At 36.7% G+C, this 21,910-nt stretch overlaps 1 long non-coding RNA gene across 1 annotated transcript in view; it reads right to left on the bottom strand.

Moving 5' to 3' along the window:
• Nucleotides 1–1,742: 1,742 nt before the first annotated feature.
• The window catches only part of LOC148657697 (uncharacterized), a 28,105-nt gene continuing 7,937 nt past the window's right edge, over nucleotides 1,743–21,910 (bottom strand). Inside the window, exon 3 of the long non-coding RNA XR_015939966.1 lies at nucleotides 1,743–2,040. This is a non-coding gene — a long non-coding RNA (uncharacterized LOC148657697). The remainder of the gene's footprint in view (nucleotides 2,041–21,910) is intronic.

The following is a 21,910-nucleotide window of genomic DNA, read 5'->3' as shown; positions in this document are numbered from 1 at the left end:
ACATTAGAAATTAAGTTTTCATTACTGCTGTTTACAAGAGTATTGTATGTTATGTATTTCTATCAGCATCACAATTTTGTGACAAAAAGTGAAAGGCATTTTTCCAAATACTTTATACCACAATTTTTTTAATTTTGTGATTGAGATTCTTCTATTAATTTGCAGTGCACTACATGTGTGTAGTATTACTCTTAACTGAAACTCTTCACATACAGTACATAGTGTCTTGCAAAAGTATTCAGATCTTCCTGCACTGTAGTCATGACACTTAGAAGTAGCAATTAATATTCGTTCTATATACAACCTATACATTTAAAGCAAAAAAAAAAATCTAAAAATGAAGTTTACTTAAATGGAAAACCCATAGCTTTTATAAGTATTCAAACCCTTTTAGTGTGGCAAACCCTAATTAATTTATGTGTATCTACATCTGTATTTGTAATGTGCTTCAGGCAGGTAGTGCATTTCAAGCAAAGATTCAACCTTGAAGACTAGCTTTCGAAACAACTCCGGGATAAAGCTATAGATCCCAAACTGGCAGGCAGTCCCTCGAAACTGAGAAAAAAGTTTAATGGGTGAGATGGGTTAAAAGGCATTTTTGAAGTGTTCAGTATTTTTGAAGTGTGTTTATCACATTTTTAATGACCTGAAAAAATGTAAGAAAATGCAAACATTTGATTAACCCATCCCATCCTTTTATCCAAAAACAAAACTGTCACTATGACTAAATTAAGTGGCTTACGGCAGCTTTAATTTAGGCAGAATTATGCAGCACTTTCAGTATTACTGAAGCCCTGTTCTTTGTTTCGTAATTGCAAAAAGAATAAAAAGTACATAACATTACATTAACTTGACTTGACTTGAACTTTATTGCCATATGTAACCGGTGCTGGTACAATGGAATTCTTACTTACAGAAAGTCTCTCGATTGTAAAACAAGTGTAAAAAAAACAAAACAAAGTGCAAACAGTGCATCAAGACAATGTACAAACAAACAATAGACAATGTGCAAGTAAACATGCAGACAGTTTGAATGTAAACAATACAGACGTGTAAACAATGACTGGAGACGTACAATAAATAAATTACAATGAGGTAGATGGTGATGGTGTAGGTGTGGTCCGAGGGGGATGGCTAAATGCGTTCGCCAGTCTCACTGCTTGTGGATAGAAGCTATTGAAGAATCTAGTGGTAAGTGTCCGTATGCTCTTATATCTCTTGCCTGAGGGCAGTGGGGTGAAGAGCTCATGCCCGGGGTGGTGACTGTCCTCTGTGATGGCCAGAATTCTACCACGGCAGCGGTCCTCATAGAGCTGTTTAATCTCGGTGAGACCGCAGCCGATGATCTTCTGGGCCATATTGACCAGTCTCTGCAGTGCCTTTCTTTCTCGCGAAGAGGTGTTGCCATACCACACGGTGATCCCGTTGGTGAGGACGCTCTCGATAGTGCAGCGGTAGAAGTTACATAGTATCATTTATGATAAAAATACACAATTTAAATATTTAATAAGTTTAATAAGTTTAAACTGGTGGAAAGATGGTTTCTATTGAATTTATTCTATTAATTTGGCCTTTCAGGGTTGTAAATATTTACATAAACTGAAGTGCCAATATTCATAATAAAGACACTTACAAATAATGTGTCTCCTCACTTATATATCACGTTATAACGTATAAGTTATAAGTTAAGTTTTGTCACCCCACACTTTTTTGCATCAGGCTTAAATTGATCAGCTTGGGGATGAATAAAGTACTTTTTATTTTATTGTGAAAATAGTCAAGAAGATTTGAAACAATAAAAACACAGCTGGGTAACAAATTTGGTTAACAAGCTCTATAAAAATAAACTCTATACATAAAACTATAAACATCTTTGTTCTTTCCATGTGTATTAATGTTGTAACCTTTGCACTGTCCTCCATTTCCACATTGTCTCTGTAGTTAACGGTGTTCCTCTTGACTCTGTAGAAAACTACTGTATGTTCCTCCTGTCTCGATCTGTATGTGATGATGTAGTTGAATTGTTTTGTATTGTACAATCTGGAAATGAGAAATATAATTAAGGAAATGGAAACATTTGTTGTGTATTTAACATGGCATTTAATAGTATGTTTAAAAGAATATCTAAAAAAATAATTATTGGTGTATTTATTTTTTTACAGTGGGGTGGGTTTGGTGTGGTGTTTGTTTTTCAGCAAAGATTCAGTTAATATTTCTCAGGGTGAATATAATTTCTTTAAGGCAAATTTAGAAAGTGGTATTTATAGGAGCCTGAAAAGGTCTGTGAACTCTATTAAAAAATATTGATTGCAGACTCACTGCTCATGTGAGTGGAATAGGTAATACGGACAGAGCACTGTTGATGTCAGAATTCAGGATCCTGGTTGACACGGGTACGGTATAGTTGCAGCAGAACAAAGCACGTTGAAAGAGACACCAGACACACTGAGGGGTACCATGTCCTTCAAGATTTTTTTTGCTATTAATTCAACTTTTCTTTCTGTGCATCCAAGTGCAGTGTATACAACAGTAATAAAAATCCATTATAGCAGTTGACAGCAAAGTGTATGCAGTTATACAGTTCTGAAATCCCTTTATTACACTCACTTTGCATGCAAAAGTATATAATCTTGTGGTATTTTGTCAGGCCAAATTCACAGTGCACAACTGGCTAAACTTGTGAACTTTTTTACCTGAAATAACATTAAGTATTTCTAAAACTTGTGCTAATGGGGATTTGGGAAACGTAAGAGATTGTGAAAACGTTGGCAAATGTTCAGATGTTTGGACTAAGATAATGCAATTCCAGCCCCTACTTTACATAACCTTCTAAATAAGTGGACCCATTGTGAATTGGCAATGTAGAACATATTTATCTCAGCTGTTTATTAACAATGAAGAAAGCAGGCTCTTGAAGTGAAAAATATCAGGTACTTAGTTACATAAAACACTGTTGTAATGCACTTCTTCTACTTGCAATGTTAACTTTGCATCTTTGCAAATTATAACCATATTGTAGCAGGACTTACAAATGCTGTAGGGTATAACACACAACCTGGACAGTCTATTTTCAAGCTGGTACAATAAGAGCTCAATAAAACTATAAGAATATACATGTTTTTAGGAAAACAATTGCCATATACTGTAGTATATGTAGAGGTCATCATTGTCAATTATAATATTTGATATAACCAGTAAAATTATTTATTATAATAAAAAAACTTTAATTACAGTATTTCACTGTCCCCTTGAACTTTAAGTGCTCTCTGGAAAATGTGTTCTTTAAAACTGGTGTACGTTTTCCCCTCAAAGTATTAAGTTGGTCCTCTGATTCTTAGAAGTCCACCAGAAAATACAAAACTTAATAGTTAAAATAAACTTAATATTAATTGAAATATTTATCTATTCTTGGAAGGTCCCTATAATTTATTTTTTGGATCTCAGAAATATTTAAATATTTTATTCTCATTGTATGAATTAATTTGCAACATAAGTTTTCATTGGAACATGTATTAAAGATTTGCTGTGAACTGTATCAGGAAACACTAAGTGTGACAGAGATGTTGGGGGGCTTCAGTTCACAGTCCAAGCCGCATTAATTCTCGAATTTATTCAGCTGTTGCGCATACTGTGCATTACGAATTAAGATTATTCTGAATCTGGGGCCACAAGCCCCTGGGAGGCAGTGTTAGGATCTGAAAGAGAAGTATACACTGTAGTGATGGATGTTGTGACATTTTCTTTTTGTCACTTTAATATAGTGAGCATCACAATATGACAAGGTGTTGAGGCAGAATCTTTCTGTAAAAAAATCCAAACATGGCTTGAAGTTTCTTGTTATGGTAAAATGTGATTTTACTGCTTATATACACAGAATACATATAGAAATGATGGGAATAAAATTCTAAGATGTGTATAATTACATGCACGCCAATAATTAGTGTTTAGTACAACAACCATTTTACAGCCAGGAGGGAAGGAGAAATGAAATGGGTAACTGTCCAAGTTTTTTTTTTCTAAGAATAAATGAAGTTTTAGATTAAATGGCATTGAAAGGTCTGCTCTGGATCTTGTGCGTCTGCCCTGGACACCTGTGCACAGCTACTGTAGCACAGCTCTAATAGAAAAGAACTTCGAACTTGGGTCACTTGAGTAAACACATGGAGTAGGAAATATACTGTAGTAGATCTAGCACGTTACCGCTGACATTTTATTATAAACCCTAAATTTAGCCGTTTGCTCCTCATTGAGGTGAAGATTAAATCTACATTGTGATTATAATTCAATAATTGCATTCTAACATCAGGATTGCTACATGTTGTCGTAACCAGATCCTTCTGCCTCTTTTACTTTGGAATATGTTCAGCACATGGCAGTTGTTTGGTTTTCTATTATTGCAAAGCTACACAATCATGTTTCATCTCATATGCTCATATGGACCACAACATCTACTAGTGCAACAACAGTGAAAGAACAAGGGCTCCCAGTAATGAGATTTCTGTCCTTCTGTTTGTTTGGCAGTGATCCCATCACTCAGCTTGTGTGGAGCAGCTGTAGGCAGGGACAAACAGAGACACCCGAAGGGAGTTCTGTTCAAGGTGATCTTCGCTTCTCATTCACAAGGGTGTCTGGAAACAACACTCCATTTCTAGGCTTGACCCCCCTGACAGATTAATTGTCAAGAATATGTTATACTCAATTACTACACTTGATATAATTCAGTCAGATATAATTAATTCTATCATTGTTGATATCATTCTATCAAGTTGTTTTTCACAGGCAGTAGCACCATTTCTGCATTGATGGATCTGTTTTTGCAGTTAATAATTATGGTGGTGGCTTTTAAAACTATTATTTCCCCAGACCTAATAAGATGAGAACCATTTAAAACCTTCGTCCTAGTATTTGTTACCATTCTTAATTTTCCCTTTAATTTGTTTTCACAGCATTATTATTACAGAATGAAGAGAGTTTATTAGGCTATGAATTAAATAAGAAGGTATTATATTCCTAAATTTGCAGGTATTAAAATCCAGAGTTAGGATTTATCTGCGCTTTTCATAATAGCCTTTAAAGGTAAGTCAAATAGTCATCGTGTCCAGCTTGTAGTATGACAATCTGACAGTTGGTCCAGAGGGTACGTGAATAGTTCATGATGAGACTGTTGAACAAATTATCTGCTGTGAGTTCACTGACATTCACGGTATATACCTCTTGTCAATTAACAGATTTACTGAGGTGAGAAATTATCAAAGGGTATTTGGTTAAGAAACTTTAAGGGTTGTTGAAACATGATGAATTTTGCGATACTTAAAACTTTGATATTTACTAAGACTATTACATACAGAAAAAACAGAAGCTGACCTCCCCCCTCCCCCCCAGAATCATTACCATTAATGTACTTTAATGCATTCCTTAGTCATTTAATTTTAAAACTGAGGCCAGGAGTATACTATGCCATAATATCAAAATGAACTAGAGGGGGGAAAATATCTTGTGAACTTTAGCAATTTTGAAACAAGAGCTGCCACCTATTTCTAATAGTTTAGATAGTGATGTGTGTGTGGGGGGGGGTGGGGGGAAGGATTGTGCCTTGAAGGAACACAGTCCTTGACATGTAAAGAACAGCACCAATCACAGATAGCCAGAGGCTATTCCTTTACCACTTATTGTAAGTTAGCAGAAGACTGGTAATATGACTTCCCTAGTAAGCCCATCAGAATGGCACACATGTGTCATCATATTGTCTGTGACAGTGCTGCCCTGACTGTCTACTTGCTTTGTGAAAGTTTTAAAACCATTATATGTAAGTGATCATGGTGATGACGTCTTTACTCTTATTTAGATTTGCCAAAGAAAACCTGAAGAAAAATAAACAATCAAGAAAAAACAGTATGTTATTTAATTAAAATGCCTCTCAAGAGCTGATTATTCTTGTTGTAAAGATGGAGAGTAAATCATTCTGAATGATGAAACTTGTATATAAACAACAGTTAATGACACAGGCTGTTTGCCAGGTTCGCCCTAGCTGCTGCTCTGCAGGATACGCTCACTTTTGTTCCACCCACCTGTCTCTCAGTGCCAGTTGCCATAGACAAGTATCACCTGGAGGCAGGTAACACCTCACCTGTCCAGGTAATTTAGGGGCTCAATATATTGTAACGATCCTGCTGGTCACTGGATTAGCAGTGGATCAGCAGTTGTATAGGAGAACCTGCTTGCCGAGTGAAAAGTAGATGAAGCCCAGTGGAAATGGCGGCAGTGTGGTGCTGTGTGCAGACAGGTGTTCAATGCCACAGGCAGGATGGAGGGGTAGAAGGCAAGGTTTCCCAGATGCTCTGCCAGGCTGCCACATGGCAGTGGCAGAGATGCAGGCGCACCACTGACCTGCAGCATCTGGGGCAAACCAGGTGGGATGGTCATGCAGATGTGAAGTCATAGCGGTGGAGAAAGGTTCGGGAGTTGACCGGTCTGTGTCATACAAAGTGAGACAAACGTAAGACAAGAGAAGATTTAGGAATCAGGAATCCAAAGCAAGGAGACAAAGCTAGGGAACAAACGGAGCCCTGAACAGAGTTTTAGCAACTCTGAATATCCCTGAACCACCTGGATAGTGAGAGGGTGATCCAGGTGATCCTGATCTCCTGTCAGTTGGTGTCCATGGCAACATGTGCAGAGAGACAGCTGGGTGGAGCAGAGGCTGGCTGCCATGCCAATGCTAGCTCCCCCTGCAGAGCAGCAGTCAGGGCCAGCATGACAATATTAATAAAGTAAAGAAAATTAGAGGAAGAACCCACTCTCCTTTTGTTTCCCAGTTACATATTTCTTGTCATTTTGGTTTATTCATCGAGACAGTTATGATTTAGGTTTAAAATCTCTACTCTTGTTGTTTTGAACTCTATAATGTTTTGACAGTATCTCAAAGTATTGCAATCACACTGTGGTTGCTCTAGATCCTGACACATCCTGTGACTGGTTAAAGACCACAAAGATGTACTGGAAATGATAGCACATCACAGCTGTTGCCCAGTACTTTTCGTTTTGAATTTCTTACTTGTTGCTTATGCAGTTAAGTGTGAACAATTCTTTTTTTATTCTTCTCAATTTTCTGTTTGCTCTGGCAACTGGTTGTTCTTGAAAAAACAACATTGAACAAGACTTGGCAAGTTAGTTCTGAATGCATAGTGCCAGGAAGTCTGTGGGCAAACAAGAAAGATTGCACTATGCTGAAGAGTCTTTTGAAATAGCAGTGTTAAACTATCAACTTAAAAAAGAAGGGTAAAAGTAACGATGTTTCAGCTGTGAAGCCTTCTTCAGGTGTGCCTGAAGAAAGCTTCATAGCCGAAACGTTTTCTCTCTTCTCTTTTCAGCATGGAATAAACCTATCACTTGGTCCTTTGCAGACTACACATGAACCCACCTGAAATAATAAATTATATTCACAAAGACAGGATTTAGGACTTTATAGTCACAGGTCCTTCTGCTGCACAATAGATGTTCATTGTGAGGTTCTTGGTATTATTTTAAACAACATGCATCGCATTTAATTTTTATGAGATAATTACAGATTGCCCATGCTAAAACTTAATCTCACATGTTCAGTTACATTTACTCTAAGTGGCATGTATCTAAAATTTTTACAGAACAGATTTTGTAATGCAACAGAGGAGTGATATGAATTGAAAAGAGGACTACATGCTCCAGGTTTTTTAATGCAATCGAAAAGATACTAAATGCATTCATTCATTGTTATCAAAATGGCTATTTTACCATCTTTATTGTCACCATCCACTTTAAAATCTGGGAAAACATCAGATACAAAAGGAAATATTGAGATGGTAGGTGACAATTTTCAGTGAATTAAAAGTGTAAGTTAACAAAGGAGAAGACAAGAACCCCCAGCACTGAATAGAGTTAGGAATGCATGAATGCAGGGGGACACTTTTTTTATAAACAAATTCAAACCTTCCTCTAACGTTCTAGAATCATGGTGAAAGGTGAAGCCAACTTGTTCAGAGAACTAGTACATGTGCTCTGTGCTAATGTCCTTCCAGAAGTGTGAAACTAGGATAGAAACCTAGCGTGCCCTCTGAGTCAGGCTGAAAGTAAACAAAATATCATCTATACAGAGACTCTGAGATACATTAAAACTACACCACACTGGAGCCTATCTTAATAGGATTATGTATTTTCTCTAAAGGTTCAAGCATGTTAGGAAAAATGGAGGATCTAGTCTTGATAGTGTTGGGACATTTTCAGAGATACTGAACAAAGGGATCTTCTGTATAATATGATGAAGACTCTGCTTTGTATTCATCAACCAGAAGAAGTACAAGAGTGACCTGGGTGTATGTTCATGGCTGAGTGGAGTTTAATGTACTTCAGAGCACTACAGTGGTGCAGCACAGGGCGTTGTAATGAGGTGCAAGGTATGTGCAGATGGCTAGACTTGTTGGTACTCTGAGCTTGCTGTTTAGCTTCAGGTACCATTACAGCAAAGTTTTCTTCTGCCGGTTTAACAATACTAAAGCTGTGTGAGTCCTTATGTCTTACAAAGCAAACAGTAAGATAGATTAAAGTACCGTCATTGTGTTACAACAAAACATTTGTGACATTGTGTCACAACCTTTAATACATGTACTCTGTTCCTTTAAGAACTCCAACATCCATGCTCACGTCTTCAGATTAAAACAGTTCATTCCTCACAAGGAAAGTGACTTTTTTTACAATTCAGTTCCTTAATATTTCCCACAAAGTGCATTCAGCTAAACAGCCTTGTCCTGCTTCCTCAACCAGGATGCATGACAAGACGGCTGCTGAGGATGCGGGTCCTGTGTCCCTAAAACCCCACACATCTGAGCGGAGGTGTTCTCTGGCGGGCAGTATTCCCATATTGTCTGTAACATATAGTGCTTAGTGTATCGCTTAACAAAGTGGAAGTAACGGTGCAACTGTACAAGCTGAGACATAACTGGCACGACATTTGTTTGATTTGCTAGGCTGCATGCTTTTAATTAGACTATAGTCTACAGCAAATCTCCAGGGGAGTCACATGCAAATTAATTTACACGGCCTCGTTATTTGAAACTTCCTGACAGGGGAGGAAGGAAAGATTAAGTATCACCCCTGGTCTTATTTTCCTTTGTTTTAGATTTTCCACAAATGTGTATATACATGTGTGTTTGATGTGCCCATCCGTCAGTGCATTTAGAATAAAACAAACATCCTTTGTTATTATTGCTGACATCTCTGAAACCATTTGCTGCAGTTTGCAATGTGAAAATCATTTTAATATTTAAATCGTGAAGTGTGCTAATGCATATTTATGCATTGTGTACAGGGAAAGAGGCTCTTCCTAGTACAGTAGGTTTCTGGAGTGCTGGCATAATTAAGTGGGTGTAATTGAAGAAAACTGGATCTTAGACAGTGATTTCACAGTGATTATTGAGTGCATATGCGTATTGCAATGAAGAGTAAATGAGCTTGAACCACTGTGGGGGTCTGGCAAGACAGTATGGCCGGTGCACCTATTGTGTCATTGCTGCACAGAGCTGCATAGTGATTGGCCACTGTGTGCAGCACATAATACTGACTTGTTATAAAGGAGTTGGCTGGGGAAAGCCTGTAGGTGCTCCATTGTCTAGCAAAGTTGATATGACTGCTTTTCATTCTTACAGGGGGTCAGACTACTGAACTGTATAAGCTATAAAGATTTTTTTTTCCTCCCGTATCACGCCCCTTCTCATTTCGCAAAGTTAACAAGAATAGCTAATTAAGATCCCTTGTCTTGAGAAAAAAAAAGACAGCTAATAAGAATGGGTCGGACGCAATTAAGACATCGACGATTAGTTTGCAAATTCTTGATCACACCCATTAGCGATCCTCAGAGAGCACAAAAAAAAAAAACCACTGGAAGATTTTTTTAAAGCTGTACAGAGAAGAGCTTTTTGACCGACTGCATATTTTTAATTGCAGGTCAGCCAGCATACTGGTCTTTTTAGATTTTTTTAAATCTCTTTTTTAAGAGGTTGCTATTAGAAAAAAGAAAAACAATAAAAGAAAAAGAACGTGCAACTGGGTGGCAGTTCACTCAGAGCTTAATGATGCTTTTTAACAGGCAAAAGAGAAAAGACACCCATTTTTTACTTTTTGTTGTGTTTTGTTTTATAGATGGATGAAAGTTGTGCAGAAAGAGAACGCTGTCTGGGCTCCATGCCAGGGGCTGGTATTTCACAGCGGCAGCTGCTTCACACACAGGAGTGGTGGGAAGCCGGAGGGAGCCTCTCTCAGGGTGCCACTGCTATGGAGACGCAGCTGGGCTGAACAAGATTCACTTCAGACAACAACAAGAGGCAAGCTGGTGTCTGACTCGGCTGCCGCCCGGGCAGCCCGTTACCAGGAGAGCTCACAGCCAATCCAGCCTTGGTGCACTGTTCGAAACAGCAGCTCCACTTCCCAGCCAATCAGTGACATCACTGGTGAGAAACTCATTTACATCATGCGGTAATGAACTTTGTTTAACATATCGCTTTTTCCCATAGATTAACTACATCGATTAATTATTCTGCCAGCATAATCGAAACGGCTATGCAAACTGTTACTTAGCCCAGTGGCTCTCTCTCCCACTCTCTCGTTCAGACTGTTTTGCCTCTCTTTAGTTTATAAAGGTTGCAAGTGCCAGTATTTGAATGTATACCCGTTTGAACTTAGCAAGGGTATCCTATGGAAAGAAAATGCTTGTCAATGGCACATTAATGAAATATTTTAAGTCTCTTTTTCAGATTCTGTTTTCTTTCTGTAAGCACCTCTCTTCCTTTCATTTTTGTTATACAGCTTCTGTTGTTATAGTTGTATAAAGGTGGCACCAGATGAGGTCTGTGCATCAATTCACTTTCCACAGCTGAACTTCATCTTTTCTCTGTCTTTTATTGTTGTTGAAGCTGAAATCCATTCTTTCGGATAATGTTTACCGTCATCGTTTTTTCTGGGCTGTTTTAGTACGTCTGTCACAGCCTTGCAGAGCTAGATTGCTTGGTATTTCATTCTTCTTCTGTTTCAGCTAAGATATCATTTTATTAAATAGCACTGAGGTCATTTCTAACCTTGGCTGAGCTCCCCCCTCCCAACCTTATAATCCTCCCACCTCCCTTAATAGTTGCTCCCTCACCACATAATACATCTGATTTGCATCCATTTGCTGGAATGGCAGATCTTGGGAGTGAGTCCGAAAAGAACTGATAGTGACACAGTATCTTGCACACTGTTCCTGTTTGCAGAAGCGGAGAAGAAAAATGCATCAAGCGCGATGCATACTAATAGAGTTTGCAGTGAATAATTGTTTATTCATTTGTAATTTACTTAATGTTATTTATTTTAGTCATGTCATTTTCTATCAGTTTATTTCTTGCACACGATTAAAGCTTCTTCTAAATGGAAGAAACACCCTGCATTGTCATTTAGATTCTTTCCCTTAAATTCTGCTTTTCATATTCCTTGGCACTGCTGCTTGTAATGATAAGTAACAGGCTTTTCTATTTTTTAGAAGGAAACATAGCTAAGCAGAAGTGCAGATGTACAATTATTTTATTCTCCCATCATGCTGTTATTAGTTTCTATAAGAAAATAAAGTAAAGGTTTTCTTCCTTAGCCTTAAAATGGAAGGAACAAAAGAAAGAAACCTACGTCACATTCCATCACCAGCTCATCAGTATTCTGTGCAGTGCTGTCCTGATTTAGTGTTGAGTTTGCTTGCTGCAGATCCTGTAATTTGAATCATGCGTAATAATATATTACCCTTCAGGGGCACTCTTGCAGTGTTAGAGTGATTCTATGCATTCAGCTGCAAAGGAACTGTTGGCTTCATGCCTAAATTTAGCTATTATTCACACAAGTAAATTGGCTGGTCTCCCTTTAGGAATAACATCTGCAAGATCAGTTTATGCCAAAGATGTTAACCCTTCCCCCAGCTCATAAATTAAGATTTCTGAGAAATCACTAATCTTAAAAATAAAGCTTCATTTAAACAAAATGGAACTGCTTGAACCATTTTAGTACTTTTCAAAGCAGTGAAACAGAATATGCCTCCTCTAAAGGGAAAAGCGTACTTCCACCAGCCTCTCTTATGACAGTTATGATGGCCTCACTTCATCTTTCTGGATTTCTATGAAGCTAATGACATTTATTGTCATGCATGTTTCAATCTGAAGACTTTAAATGTTTTTAATTTTCTAGACAATTTTGCAGTAGTGAGCAACGTGAATATGATTCTTATAAACCAATAATTATATATAGTAATATAATTATAAAATTCTGCACTGTAAAAAATCAAAGTTATTATTAGGACAATTACAACATTTAACAGGTCTACCAACAATTTTTTGAACAGATATGTCAAAGGGAAATGTATTCTGCTATTTATATGTCACTGCTGAGGTGGGTCAGCATAGGGTGTGTTGTGAAAGTCACTGGTTAGTAACATCTGTGGCCACTACTAGAAGCAATACCTTTGCAACACATGATCTGCACAAGGTCACAGAAGGTGCTTTGTAGGATTCTCCTTCCTCCTGTAAAGACTCGACAATCATGCCTGCTCACTGGCTTCTGAGTCCTAGATGTCACAGGTTGTGGCTTAATGCTGGTGGGTAGCATAACTATTGCATTCTCACTTCTAGACAAAGAAACTGTTAGATAAGTAGCATGAGGTTGTCAATTTTCCTCCCAGGACCTGAACAAAGTACGACCATGCAGTCAGGTTGTCATCAATCACTATAAGTTCAGTTATGCAGCAACAAGTCCTACACAGAGCATCTCACCTGGGACTCCCAATCTGTATTGGTAGGGTGTCATGGTTTTTGGCCTTCCTAAGCATGGCCTATCATTGATAGACTGCGCTTGGCTGTAGTGGTTTACTTGAAATTGCTTGCCTTAAATACCCATGGCATTAAGTTCCTGTTTTTTTCTTGATTTACACCTGGCTTGACATTCAGCAGTTTAACTAATTTCATCACCTGTACCCAGTCATCGCTTTCGCTAATGAGGAGATTAAGCTCATGCAACAGTCAAATTCACTTGAATGTTGTATTTATGTAGTGCCTAAATGATCATTAAATCAAAATGATGCTAAAACATTTAATCTAAGCTTGAAATTTATATTCTTTATATTTCTAAAAACACAAATGTATAAATAGAATGGCATTGTTCTATTTATGCTTAGAATATATTTAGAAAATAAGGGACATCATATATTTAAAATAACAATCGTACTAATTGGATGTGGTAAACTCTTGAGATTGATTACATTTTGGATTTTTTGGCAGGATATAGATTATACAGTAATTAAGGTTAATTTGGGAATCAGGATTTCCGTTTTGAAAAAATCCAAGGCACCACAAAATGAGGTTTCAATAGACTGAAATGTTCACCACTGGAACATCCAAATGTGTTTATTTTTACTTAAATAGGAATTCTACTTTTTTATTGTGGTGGCTGAAGAGAAGCTGTATGGTGAAAATTTAAAAGCGGAAAAAAACAAAATCAGAATCAATTCCTATGTATGCAAAATGTCTTTGTGAGTGGAATATCAGTATGAAAAGTAACATCTTGAATTTGCTTTCTTATTAATTATAGTAGGTAATATTTCCTTGTAGGTGAGACAAGTGTGCTTAGCTCATTTTTTTTGTAAGATTTAGTCCTATTGATGATTTCCCTCCTCTCTTGAAAGGTTATTACAACACTTTATTGCACTGTAATTTGATTTTTAATAGTTTTAGCCAATTAGTTAACATTTAAAGGAACGAGCATGTGACCTTCTGTGCCAGAAGCACCACATCAATCTCTGACATGGTAGTAAGAAGCTATAGTTATATTTTTTATTCTTATTCCTTTGGAATTGAAATCATAACTTGAGATTTACTCAGGAAAGGTCTGATTTGGGCAGACCACATCATTTATGGGCAGTTCACATTAAACTGGCCAAATTTCGCTTACCTAATTTCATCATCTTATCAAACAGTTCAAAAAACGCATTAGAACATTTCTTTCCAAACACGTGATAGTACATAGCTTAGAAAAGTAAAGAAAACAGCCCAATTACTTCATATTATTTCTAACTGTAGTGAAGATCCAAACAGACACAATTAAATTTAACAACTATGTCTTTAAGAATAAAAAAAATATATAATCAAAAACATGTTCTATGAACATTTGACTTTTAGGAAGGAATCAGTATGTATTAAAATAAAACTAGAATTGATTCAGCTTGTGGCTTTCCACTCTGACAGATGGTGAAGCCTCAGAGAAGGATTAATTTCATTAGACTAGAAACACGTAACAGGTGTTGTATAAAAGACTATAATTATAAACTATACAAACTATAGTTTATTATAAACTATAATAAATTGTCTCACTGTTGGTTGTCATCCTTTGTCAGACATAAATACAACAATACAAAACAAGTCCTAAAAATTAAATCGGCAGCAGCAAATTTTCATTAACATTTTCATTAGACAAAAGATTAAAGATCAAACATTTGGGAAGAGCACCTGCAGAATTTTTGCCCTAGTGCTAAATGGAGCGACGTGTGGCAAGAAATTGATTTTTTTTACACGAGTAACACCCAGCGCAGACAAAGCAAAGTGAAATTAGTTTGCACTAACCAGGTGCTGCAGAGTGGGAGGTGAAATTCTCTGGCTGTTAGTCTGTAACATACCCCTTCAAAGGTGTTTTCAGTGATTGTTTAGCAATTAGAAAAGGAAAAAGAACGTTTGTACTATGACAGTGGGGGAACTGTGAGGATATACTGTAGCAAGTGCATGTTTGTATGACTGACTTGGCCCACAGGAGTTAGAGCTGTCTCCATTGGAGATGGAGACAAGGAAAACAGATACATGAAACCTGGCATTGCCCTCTCATAGAAAAAAGTGTCTTTATCAGTAATAATATCAAACTCTACATTATATTCTAGTTTGATAACTTCTCTTGGACATGGATATTGTTCTTTTCTTTTGAGTTACCATAAGGACAAAACACAGACTGTTTAGACAGTCTTTAAAGAGACTTGCCAGAGTGAGACTGGCCATATGTGAGAGAGATGTACTAAACTAGGCTAGTTTAATTTGATAACAAAGGCTATCAAATTTAATTTGATAGCATTTGGTTTATAAAAGATAATCCTACAAGCACAATTCTATGTTTCTACATGCCTGCTTCTTGTTAATGTAGGTTTTTATGTTCAGTTCTTCTGTTCTTGAATTTAAATATTTTTGTTCCTTCTCGACAGCCTTGATTTGGAGTATACAGAATGGTTTGCCATGATAATCGTGCTGAGAAACACTTGCCTGAGATAGGCTGTATAAATAAAAGACCGTGTTTTGCACTGCCATCAAAGCCACTACTCAAGGAAATGGTTTCCATACTTTAAAAGTCGCACAGTGTACAGTTGCTGGTGCATGTACTAATTAAAAGTGTGGTTCTGAAATTGCATTGCAGTAAAAAAAATACTTTGCCCCAAATTTTAGATGCCCCAGAGTGACTGATGGATAATTCTGGGAGACTTTTACTCTATCATTAGTGTTTTGTGATAGGTACAAAGTCAATTGACCAGTGATCAAAATCTAGTCCTCAGTGCTTAAATAAAGGCACTTAGACGATTAACTAGCTTTCAAACTATTTGATGCTCGGCAAAGACTCTGGTTTGTTTGCATCAGCTTTTCACTTGTTGCTACAGGTGGTATTGCTGTAGCATTTAGCTACACATCAACCCTTACATAAGCAATTGTTCTGCTTGTCAGTTTCTCCTCATGCATGGTTTGAAAACACTAGAATCGAAAGCTAAAGTACAACCCTTTACAGTCATAACAGTATTTGCCATCTTCTCTGGTGACAAATATTTTCCTGTATTATGGCATCATATTTCACTCCTTTTGAGATGTATGTATTATGTACTGAAGATATATTTCAAACGTTAATGAACAAGTAAGCTCCTGTTCTTTTTATCTCTATTCTTGAAACCAAATAATAAAGACTTATTGTTTAACGTGCAATAAAAAAAATCCATTATGTTGTGCAGTTGACACCCAACTCATGGATTTAATCCATGAATCTTTATTTAGTTCACAACCTGCCCAGGTGCCTGCAGAAACTTCAGAAATTACTGAGACAGAGGCTAAAACATAAAAATCAATATTATTATATTTGTTTTATATACAACTTTAGAAAAGCCCATTATATACAATATTGTCCAAAATACTTAAGCAACTTCTAAAATGTTAGATCATATGTAATGTTAAATCGATTTCCCTCTTAACTCTAAGAAGATTTAAAACTTTGTAGGATTTCTTTTACCATACTACTTCACTTTAAGACCTAATGCCCAAGAGTCTTGATATGAATGTGTAAATGTTTGCATTTCCCATTTGTAATACAGAAATAGTTTTTCTACGGACATACTGTATGAATCTTCCCGGACAAATCTGAAATCACTGTTTTTTCTAGAATAGATTGATAATATTAACAAGGTTAAGATTTTTTTAATCTTAAAAATAAATTCCTATCATATCTGAAATGCTTCATTTAATATTTATATGTGATTTTCTGATTCTAATAGTTCAATATGTTGAACTAGAGAGGTGTGTTTATTTTTATACAAAGGACCTTTAGAGTCAACTGCTGGCTGGAATGCTGTGCCCTCAAACCTTTTGTAATATCTCTGGAAGTTTAAAAAGTAGAAGCCTGGTTTATGGCTTAAGATCAATTTCCAAAGAAAGCAAAAAAACAAATATGTTTTGAAATATTATTGTTTTTAAATTAAGAGAAGGCATACTGTTACACTGATTTTTGCTGTCCATTTTTTAAAAATTGCCTATACAATGTATTCTAAATTAACTTTATATTAGATTTTTCTAATGTTCTTCTGTCACAACTGAGTTTATAATGTCAATGAAATAATTTGAAAGAGATGTTTTCTTTTGAGCTTTTGGTTAGAGAACTGTCTGTCTATATGTTCATATTTTGTGTTCTGTGTGTGTCATGGTTTATGATTAAGAAGCTGTGCAAAATACATTATTCATAATATTTCTAAGTGAAATTTAAACTTATGTTTTCATAATACATATATATGAGATACAGTAGTGCATCTCATATATATGAGATACAGACTGTACTTCAAATAACCATCTACATTCTCATTTTTGAATCTCAGTATCTCTCATACTGCTGTACATGAATCTCTTTTCCTCCTCTTTCCCCGTGTTTAGAAGTGGTTGGGAAAGTTGCCCCAGAGGTCTGTGTGAAGCTGGGACCCGGAGTAATCTTTCAATGGGGTTGGTGGTTGGGGGGGCGGGGAGGGGAGGGATCCTGCGTGTGTCTAGAATAAAGATGAAGTTACTATTCACTCCCAGCTACTTGATTGGTCACTAGTGAGCCAGTGAGAGAACTGTTACTGTGGAGTTGTTCTGCCAGCCTGAAGGAATTATATCATTCTAAAAAAGTCAGACATCCTATTAACTGTATAAGCATTTAATTCTGATTAGAGCAAGGAAGCAACAATGTTTTTGTGGGAAATCATTACAAAAGGCAAATTCAAATCATAAGAAGTGTTAATTTTAAAACCGCAGGGTAATTAATGTTTTTTTTAAGTGCTTCCATAGTCTAGTTGGCCTCCCTCCCTGTGTCATAATTAAAGTTACTAAGAGGCATTGTTTTCTCTGCCAGTTCCTTTGGAATATCCAATTTTATGTATAACCTGTGAGCAATTTGGCAGTGCGAGGAAATAGCTGGGCTACTAGGTATTTATGAGCCTGTCCTTAAGAAACCTTTTGAGAATTAACCGGCAGCAGAATGTCAATGACTTCAAGCATGATTGTGAAGAGGTTTTCCTATAAAGAAGCTGTCGTAAATGAGAGCCATTGCTTTCTGGCCAAAGCAACACTTAGAATTAATTAAAACAACATCTTGATCCAATATGCTTAAACAAGTGCTGTGTTAAATAGATGCTGCTTTACTTGAGCACCACGCACAGTAATTGCTGGACATACCTTCCCTCACCAGTTTTAATCAGGCTCATCATGATCTTTAAACTAAGTACTATTCCTACTTCAGCAACTTCTTCTGATCATTAGTATCTGTAGAAAAAGGTATGATTTTTGGTGCATTAAAAACTACCTGACTTCATCAAAACTTGAATGAAAGTGCTTTTCCATGCAAGATATTACGCGTTGTTTGTGTTTATGCTGTAGCATCTCAATGTTTAGGATTCTTAATACTACATACATTGGCCAAACACCAGTGCAAAATGTACCGTCTTTTTTTTGTAATTAATTTTATTATTACCTTCTGCAATTGGCACAAGAGATTTTATTTTGTATGCCCCTTCAATCCGGTTTTGTATAGTGGGGGGGGAAAAATGTAGAAATCAGCATAGTGTGAAATATTAAGGATACCAGTTCATTGATTATATTACTGTCACAGTCGTCCCTTTTCCCTTCAGGGAGGGTTGGAGGTTTAGAGAAGGAAGCAGCCCGGGACAGGTTACAGTCCTCACAGGAGTCTGTTGCCTTTAATCTTGAACAGGTGTGTGCTTCTCGCAGAGAGGAAGGTGGGGTATAGCATTAGTCAGTATCCCATGATGTCTAAAAAACCCATATGACCACAATACAATAGAAAAAATACTGGTAGGTTAAAAGAACATGCAGAAGCTTTCTGTCATTATGCAGAATCTACATTTAAAAAGAACTATATATTTGTTTACTGTTTATTGTGATGGACATGAGGCCCTGGAGACACAAAGGCTTGCTTTTGTATGCCGTTCCCATGTGTTACTGTGGTATGTTTTCCCCGTTTAGTGTTCTGGTATAGTTGTGTGTTTGTCAGTGGCAGTGTGGGTGCAGGGAGGCATTGTCCCTGAGGCATGCTGTTCTATTCATGCGCCTGGGAGTTGTGGACACACCGTGTGTCATGCAGCACCCACGAGGGAAAATAAATCCCAGTGGACTGACAGAGCTGTAGTGTCTCTCTCCCCAGTGTCATCACCACAAGTTGTGGGAATGAGTAGGACATGTGAAGAATTGCTGCGACCAGTGTCTGCCTGTCTTTAATCTGGCTCTCCTTGTGTGGTGTTAACGTTCTACTAAGCTAGACCCCTTTTTTATCCATCCATTACCTGAAACCTGTATATTCCTGGTATGATTTGCTGAAGACACAAGGTGCAAGGAGGGACTAACCCTTTAACAGAATGCCAGTCCATCCCAGGAAATGCGGCTGGTTGAGGAAGGTTGTGTTCTACTCAGCATTAAATCAGACTTTGCTTCATCCTGTTAACAATATCAGTTTTACTTTTCATAATACTATTCAAATTGGCACAATATGGATGGCAAAATGGTAAGGAGATGAATACTGTGGCCTTACAGCCCTTGGGTTCTATGCTTGAATCTGGATTGGTTGCTTCTTACCTTTGAGTTTATATGTTCTTTCCATGTCTAAATTGGTTTTCTCCAGGTGCCTCAGTTTCCTTTCATTTTCCCTTTGCATGCTGCCTTAAGTGTTCCTTAATTGTGTCTGTGTGTGTTCTGCTATGAAATGGTATCCTATCCATGATGTACTCCTGCTTTGAACCAATGGTTTTTGGATAGGCTCTGGGTTCATGTGACCATTGCCAGGAATAAGGACTCTCTCATAATAGATGGATAGAATATTATACATTCAATGAGTTTTCCTTACTTATCTAAAAAGCTAAACTTAAAGAACATGCTAATAATAAATATGAAAGTGAGAATACCCAGTTTCTGCATGGTTAAATGATCTATTTGTAATGAATGTTTTTATTTGAGGTTAATTCTTAAACAGAGTGGATTTCATATTCTAGATCTCCACATGCTTGAAGCCCTGGGGAGGGATCTGGAGTAGAATAGTTTGGAACCGAGTGAGTGATGCAACAGAATCTGGCATTATGCAATACTTTGTGTTACTATTATTTCCTTTTTTCCCCTGTATATTTATATATATGTAGTAGGGTCAATATCTTGCCACTTTGTTTTTATGTCTTTTTGAGACTGGAAAAAATAAACACCATTGCATTCAGGGGCTACTGAATGTAGTAAGTTCATGACCTTAACTACATCCACGCATGCTACCTGCACCCAACAGTGGAGTGTGACAAACCTTGAGTGGATATAAGTTTATGGTAAATTGTTGGCTGTCTGAAAGTCACTCATACAATCAGACATTGCAATCTATGTTTATTATGATCATCAACAATTTATCCAAAGTTTCCATTAGTTTTCCAACTATCACAGAAATCTTTAATTCATAATTATCAAAATATTTTGACAAGATAATAGGAAGTGTTGTTGCGAGCTATTTTATCACACAATCATAATTAAAAGTTAGTTTAAAATAAATGCCTAGAATTTCAGTAGAAGTTTGAGAGTGACTGTGCTTATCCTTAAAGAAGGAAGAACTTTGAGTGTAGAATACATCTTAAGACTATTGCACAGCATTGTTTACAATTGTACAGAGAGATTAATTAAAACAGTTAAACATATTTACTTTCAGTGTATACTGCTGTTAAGCAAAGTGTATATTTGTTAACCTTTTCTTAAACTCAGAACCTTGAATATCTGTCCAGACAAAACAATACCTTGACAATGCCTATACAACCTGTCACACGTGTATTCATATTATACTTGCTGCAGCAGTGTCACACCTTTTTGAAGATCAGTAGATTCAAAGTAAAGTCATCTTTGATCAGATGCTACCCAATTCATTAACAGCAATGAGCTTGTTACAGGTACACAAACTCTCTGGATACACTGTTCAAATGAAGTTCATTTTGCATGCTTCTTACACATCTAACCTGTATCTAACCTTGTTTGACACTAGCTGGGAATCATTTCAGATGGTTTCTAAATTTCTTTACTATGTGACCCTAATTCAACTTTCTTCTGCTGATACTATGAGCTGGTGTTTTTTGCACAGGAAAGGATGGTAATCAAGATCATGCATGTTGCCTCCTGCCTGTTGCATAATACCTTGAATTTGTACATTTGGCCTAAAACTCCCTTGTGGTAGAAGACAATACCTGTCTTATCCCTCGTCTTATCCTGAACTCAGAGAAGGTAGATTGCTCAAAACTCTCTCTGGAGTTTCCTTGGGAGTGTACACTAGTGAGTAAAGTACAGTTCAGGACTTTGCAGTCTCGTGAAAGCTCTAATCCAAAAACTGACTCCATAGCTTCCATAGCATGTCCTGCAAATGATTTATGAGATTTTGATCGATTTCTCAAAGTTTGAAGATGTATTACTGGAGACATATTATACATGGTAATGATCATGTTGACACCGGAACTTAATTTTAAAGCAATCTGCACATGGCTTCTTACAAAATTTTAAATGGTGACCGTACCTTGTATTGGCATTAGAGTTTAATGAATATTTGAGCAATATTTTATAGTATATACTTTTCTACAAGATTAACTTTACATGAATACACTCAGCAATGTAATAGAAACATCCACTGAAAATCTTTTTATTTAAATCTTTGATGTGGATCTTAAGTAAACGTGGAATCCTATATACTTAAAAATGCCCACACCGATCTAAACAAAATATTTTTCTTTTTTTATGTAGAACGAATTATTAACTGAAGATCCCTTGAAGACAAAACTTAATTTAATCTTAGGATCTGCTCTGATCATTTAAGATGCAACCTTTTCAGAGTATATTTCACTTTGCATTTGCACGTAGATTGTGATTACATTATCTAATATGTTCATAAATATCTGATACTCTGCAGTGCTGGATAAGGATTGAAGTGTACTGTACGTCTGCCTTGGAGCAGAACTGGAAAAGGAAACAAGGATTGGGCAGTGAGAATGCTGAGTTTGACTATAATGTTCTTTACTTACAAGTTCTAGAAG

This window comes from Lepisosteus platostomus, chromosome 7, assembly GCF_059453375.1.
Source record: "Lepisosteus platostomus isolate fLepPlt1 chromosome 7, fLepPlt1.hap1, whole genome shotgun sequence".
NCBI lineage: Eukaryota > Metazoa > Chordata > Actinopteri > Semionotiformes > Lepisosteidae > Lepisosteus > Lepisosteus platostomus.
Note: the sequence above shows the minus strand (reverse complement) of the source record. Positions and strands in the feature narration are given on the sequence as shown.